The sequence below is a fragment of the Cynara cardunculus genome (genome assembly GCF_001531365.2).
Source record: "Cynara cardunculus var. scolymus isolate 2C chromosome LG 12, CcrdV1, whole genome shotgun sequence".
Classification (NCBI taxonomy): Eukaryota; Viridiplantae; Streptophyta; class Magnoliopsida; order Asterales; family Asteraceae; genus Cynara; species Cynara cardunculus.
Window position 1 is genome coordinate 11,671,909 of NC_037539.1, and position 6,900 is coordinate 11,678,808.

Genomic DNA, 6,900 nt, shown 5'->3' on the forward strand with positions numbered 1-6,900 from the left:
GATGGCTGAGTGGACGAAAGCGGCGGATTGCTAATCCGTTGTACGAGTTATTCGTACCGAGGGTTCGAATCCCTCTCTTTCCGTTTCCGTTGATGACTTTCCATTTTTTTTCTTTCAAATTTCGCAACCCCCTTTTTTTTTTTTACTAGTTAAACGTGTGGAATAGATAAAATAAAATCTTAAGAAAATTGTAAAATCAAGCAAGAAAAACGAAATTTTTATTTTATTCTTCACGTCCTGGATCATTGGATAGGACGTAATCGTAATTTGTGGTTTTGATATAATTGATCCCCTCCATGTATTATTGTTTGGATGATATAGTCTTATCCATGTTTTTAGTATTTGGATATTAGTCTTTAATTTCCTTTCGTGTGAGTATTGGGATTTCATTCCCATGTTGATGGAAGTTCTAACTATTGGATTTTCATCACAAAAAATGGCGTGTTTTGGGAAATATATCGCTTTTATTCAAAATATATTTTCATATTAGGAATTGTGGTTTACATAATACTCTTTCCGTTTTACCGTTTCATATATTTGATGAAAATTACTTAAGATTACTAGGCGTTAAGCCTAATCTTTTTCTTTGTCGGCATGTGCATCAAGTCCTTGGGGGAAAGGTACTAGCAACACGGTAATGGGATGAGTGCTAGTTAAAGGCACGAGAAGAAATTTTTACCCGGGGGACATCTTTCATATGATTGGAGATAGCGACTTGTGTTGAGTTTTAGTAACAATCTTTCCCATTTTTTAGACTGGTGTAAGAGTTGGTTTATATACCATTGATGGTAAATCTAGATTTTTCTTTCAAAGTAATCTAAAATTGATTTCTAGAAAGATATTTATCCTTTATTTAACCTATTATTGAAATATTTTTAAATTACTCACTTTTTCCAAGTTCGATGGTGTTACACAATTCCTAGTCGATATTTGGATTTTTTTTGTATATCATTAGTTCCCTCGATAACCTGATCAAGTTTAACATCGTCTTGATTGCCAATGTCAACAATCATCTCATCTTGTGGTACTTGAATTTCTTCAAGATCTACTTTATCCCTTATCGTGTTTCTTGTTAGATAATCATTTTCTAAGAGCTCAGCATGGCGTGCAAAAATACACTTTTTAGACCTTGGATCAAGTTTCCTAGATGTTTCTCTCTTAACATAAGCATCACAACCTCATATTCTCATATAAGATAGTTTAGATCTTCGCAATAATTCATATAGGATCTTTTCGATCTTCTTGGTCGGTGCATTATTTGGTATGCGTGCAGCAATTTCTAAAGCATATCCCCAAAAACATTTAAGTAGAATGGTATGACTCATCATAGACAGAACCATGTCCAACAAGCTTTGGTTTCTTCTTTCAAGATACACCGTCACGTTGAGGTGTTCTGGGAGGAATTAGTTGGAAAACAATCTCACTATCTATAAGATGATCAATAAAATCTTGACTCATATATTCACTACCTGGATCTGACCAAAGTGCTTTTATCTTCTTGCCAAATTGAATCTCAACTTCATTTTGAAACTCTTTGAATATTTCAAAGCTTTTAGATTTGTTCTTCATAAGGTAAACATACTCATATCTACGAAAATCACCAGTAAAGATAATGAAGTAGCGATGACCGTTTCTTATGATTGAACTGAAAGGACCATATACATTAGTATGAATAATTCCTAGTATTTTAGTTGCCTTTTTAAGTTTACCTTTAAAAGGTATTTTTGTCATCTTGCCTAATAAACAAGATTCACATGTATCATACGAACCATCATATGATTCCAATACTCCGTTCGCCTGAAGTTTAGCTATGTGTTTCTTGTTTATATGTCCAAGACGAAAATACCAAAGTAAGTGTGATTCAAGACATGAAGTCGTTTATTGACATTATATATTGATTCATAGTTACAACTATTTTGCATATCAAATTTCATAAACACCATTATGTGGCTTAGCCACAAAATACAAAACATTCTCAAGGTAAACATAAATAGAATTGTTACTGAAATTAACCATAAATGTACTTTGTTGTAACTAAGCAAAAGAGACAATGTTCCTAGTAATTCTAGTTACATAAAAAGACTCTATAAGTGTTAAAGTAAGACCATTTGGAAGTTGCATATCGTATGTTCCTTGAGCAACAGTAGCTACCTTAGCTCCATCTGACCTGATTTCATCTTCTCTTCACTTCTTAGATCCTGTAGAGTAGTATAAATATCATAACCACACCTAATATCCAATACCCAAGAGTCATAATCAAAAGTAAATAATTCAATGGTAAACATACCTGAAGCTCTAGCTGCAGCAGCCTTCTGCTTCATGTTCTCTGCCAATAGGGATGAGAAATTTTTCTTCTAGTAAATTGCATCCTCAATAATCTTTCCCTTGCCCTTGTCCCTGTCCTTGTTGGAAATTCCAACTAGTCTTTCCCTTGGCAATCACCCTCTTTTATTTACTATCCCACCTTTAGGTTTGATCATCTAAACCTGTTTGGGTTTGGATAAATGCAACTTAGAATTTTTGTTTCTCTCAACAGTTTTAAGCATTCCATGAAGCTTTGTGAGGGTTTTGTCCAACTCATTCGTATTATAGTATATAACAAATTGGTCATATGATTTGGATAATGAGTTGAGAATCAAATTGATTCTCAATTCCTGACCCAGTGGGAAGCCATGTCGTATTAGTCAGTCAATGTACCCATTCATTTTTAGCATATGGGTACTGACCAATGATCCCAGATATCATGCAAGCATGCAGTTCCCTAACATGTCAAACCTCTCCTTCATGATCCCATAATAACTAAGGAGTCATGGAGGCAAGCGTCAGACAACTGACATCTAGTGAGTCAATGAGATACTTATCATAAGTAGCTACTTTAGATGAAGTAGTTCTACCAGGAGCGCTTGGAAGGAGGTTCTTTAGAATGTAGAACTTCTTTACATGCCCAAGGACGACCCTTAGGAAGCAACAATTTGAGGAAGTTTGTCACATTCAGGATAAGTTTGAGTTGTTTGCGACAGAGTTTGGTGTTTCTGATATTAGCAGACATCTACAAAAATCAAGTTCAATTTTAGTAACTTTAAAATCTCAATAAATGAACTAACCTTTGAAAATCATTTTAATTGAGCTAAGATCAATATTTCACCTATTTCTGTCCAAATGCACGTCTATGAAAATAGGTTATTGAAGTAGGTATCATCCATCTACGTTTAACGTAACTTTTAGATCTTTGAGGGATTCTATTCAATATATCATATATTGAAATTAGCATGTTTAATCCCACTACAATGCCTTAAATATGTCCATAAACGGCAATTGTAACTGTCTATATAATTTTCAAGTAAACTAACCATACTAAGATATAGTGTTCCCACCTAAGTCTTGACTGAGGGTTTGTTGGGATCAGTCGTCCAAAACTTGACTATTAAAGCGAGTGTTCAATGCAACTATTCACTTAAATCTCATTATTTTGGCACATTATCTCACACTACAATCATCCGTTATGATTGGCCAATGGACTGAATATATCGCAATCCGTAAGTCTTGATAAATATCTCATTATTTTGGCATAGTATCTCACACTACAGTCATCCGGTTATGATTGGCCAATGCACTGAATATACCGCAATCCGTAAGTCTTGATAAATATCTTAAATGGGTGATGCATAGTTTGCGCTTGTGAAAATGTTTTATATTTTAGAATCATTCTATACTTTTAAAATGTTTGATTATATATTAAAATCTTGTTTCAAAAGTTATCCACTTTAAAATCAATTTTATTTTAATAAACATATCATATTTTGTTTATCGATTAAAAACTCCTTTTGCATTTGATTTATTTTTTAGACAAACTTTCCAATCATTATAACAATAATAGAAAGCAAATAAATAAATAAATAAAAACGTGGAAAAAACCAAAAACACGATATATGGTATAGCCCATTAATGAGGTGTCGTTAGCCGGCACGACAACCACGATCAATCTAGGGATATCTTCAAATTTCAACTAGCTCCGCCAACTTGGAACTCCAGGACTACGTCTTGACCTTTGGAATGCCATCATCAGTTCGGTTACAAATTTAAAAGAGGAAAAAATATAAATATATCCCAATCTATTTTACGATTATCTATAACTAGTGAATTAAAAATAAAACGACATGCATGCCGTATTAAAAAAAATTACAACCCGTGCAAGTAAACACATTTTAATTTTCCAGAAAAATATCAACCACATTCAAAGGGTCTTGGGGCTATACCATATTTTTACTAAAAAATTTAAGCATAAAATATATATTGGCCAAAATTAAATAAACATAAATAAATAATAATCGGAATATAACAATTAAACAAAAACCCCAAAAGCCAAAGCATAATACCTAAATATTTTTACTAAAAGATTGAGTAACTTTTTAACCTTTGGCTTATCGTCTTATATATAATTGGTCTATTTGAGTTATAGACGAACGATAATACCTAAATATGGTCGGACATGTGATTAGCCTTCAGCCTATCTTATCTATAAGCTCATTAAGGGGCCATTTACCAAATATTTACATGGGTAAGTGCTTACCAAGTCATATTACCTTATCGGATGAATATGACAAGAACCAAGAATCTCACTCGGTAAGAGCAAAGACAAGGACCTAGAGTCTTACCCGGTAAGTGATGACGACGACTCTTACCACAGTTAGCGTTTACCGGGTAAGTTATTACATAGAATGTCGCTTGTTGGACTCAAATCTTAACAAATAAGAAAACAATAGTGTTGAATTTTACCAGTAAGCGCTTACCGGGTAAGTTTTTATGTAAACGGCCCCCAAGCCTAACTAAATATTTTTATTTAATATTATTAATCATAATAAGATTATATATAAATACATTTACACATTAAGCCCTCTAATTATCACAATTAATGAATTAAACTACATATTTTGGATATTCTACTAGAATAACTATTTAATAATCAACATGACATAATTTGGTTCCTCGTTATCTACATAACCATATCAAAGCATACACATTCTTTGTGTGTGGTCTGATATGTTTACGTACTCCTTGGCAGTATTACTATGTGAATATTGTGTCATATAAAAAGTACACTATTTAATTTATCTTATCCAAATAAATAATAATTCTCTCATTTATATATTTATTAGTCAAAATTTAATCTAATTAAACTACAGCTAAATACTAATTCCAACAATTATAACTTTTAATTATTATATTATCCTTATTCAATTGATCATTCATCTATGATCCATCGGAGCCTATCATATTGTCGATAATTAAAAATTCATACTAATAAATATAAACGATAATCGGTATCTAGCAACATATCATCGTTACCGGCCTAGATGATAAAATTGGATTATTCTACCAATCAACAAAATCATTCACTGGCGGAGCCAGCCTTAGCCCAGGAGATTCCTGGGCACACCCTCACTTTTTTTAGGAAAATATTGTGCATCACAAAAGCATTGTTGGACTAATATCTTTATTTGGTTGGTTGGTAGCCACTAGCCATGCTTGAGCTTTTTACTCTATATTTATCTTAATAACAATGTATTATACTCATATTACTCATCATGTTTTATTGATAAATTATTCATTTTTAATGGTTTTTGGGAATTGTTCTTTAGTCTTTGGGAGATAATAAGTTAAGTCATCCATCTTTCTAATGGTTTTTTTTAGTGAAAATACCAATTTACCTCTTTATGTGTTTCTTTTTATATTATAAATACTTATATAATATATATATTGTTTGTACATATATATGTATATATAGGAGCCATCAAATGCAAACTACCCCTTTTTGTGCAAACCTTACAAATCAATCTCATCCATCCATTTTCTTGATCAATGGTCATGATTAAAATGTGTTATATTAGAAAATTTAAAAAAAGGTTTAATATTTAATCATAAAAGGGCAAAATTGACAAATCATTTTTAACTAAAGAGGCTAATTAGCCTAGGGACCTTTATGATGGCGATCATGTGCAAATTTCGCTCATATGTCTACTTGATTAAACTGGATTGTTATGGATGCAACATCTTTCACAAGCCTATGGATAACGTGAATCTACTTCAAGAGATGAAATGTTATGTGAACCAGTACTTAAATTACCAAGATCCAAGTGGTAAAGTTGGTAGTCTTGGGTTCAAGTATCTTGACATGGAGGATGAAAATGATATATTTCTACTCTTATGAATATGCAGAAATTTGCATGTAAATTATTTTTCATTATACATATAACATACATTGTTACTATGCTTCAACTATGAAAAGGTTTAGCATACAGCACATAACAAAAACAATTTATTTAAACACTTCACTCGTGCTTTTCTATAAATCTTATGCATATATTTTATTTTCTAACGAGTCATATTTTAAATAATAGAAATTTCATATACCTAATCAATTAAGATAAAAACCCTAAACTCAATCATAAATACAGGATCATAGAAGGAGAAAAGGGGGGGGGGGGGGAGGGGGTCTTAACTCAATATAATCAAACTACAAAAATAGAAAGAAGAACAGAAAGAGAAAAGAGCTATTTTTTACTAGAGAATATGGTTGTAGAAAGAGGATCGTTAAGAGTGTGTGTGTGTGTGTTAATTCCTCAAACGAGGCAACAAATGGCTATGGTGGCCATGAGTAATGATCGTTGAGAGGGTCGGAGAGAGAGAGGGTTCGTTGGCATAGTTGCAGAGCATTGTCGAGAGAGGCAGTCGAGGAAGATGTGGGTGCGACGAATCAATAATGGATGATTCAAATGGCTTAGCAATGGAATTCTGAAGGATATTAAAAAGAATCTAGAGGTGAAGGTTTTAATTACCGATGGATATATATATATACACACACACACATACACACATATACACATTCATACTACATGCAAC

The 6,900-nt window shown here is 32.5% G+C and overlaps 1 non-coding gene across 1 annotated transcript in view; it reads left to right on the forward strand.

Annotated features, from left to right (window-relative positions):
- Positions 1 to 83, forward strand: part of TRNAS-GCU — an 88-nt gene extending 5 nt beyond the window's left edge. The window contains exon 1 of the tRNA in view: positions 1 to 83. This exon is cut by the window's left edge and continues 5 nt beyond it. This is a non-coding gene — a tRNA (tRNA-Ser).
- Positions 84 to 6,900: the final 6,817 nt, after the last annotated feature.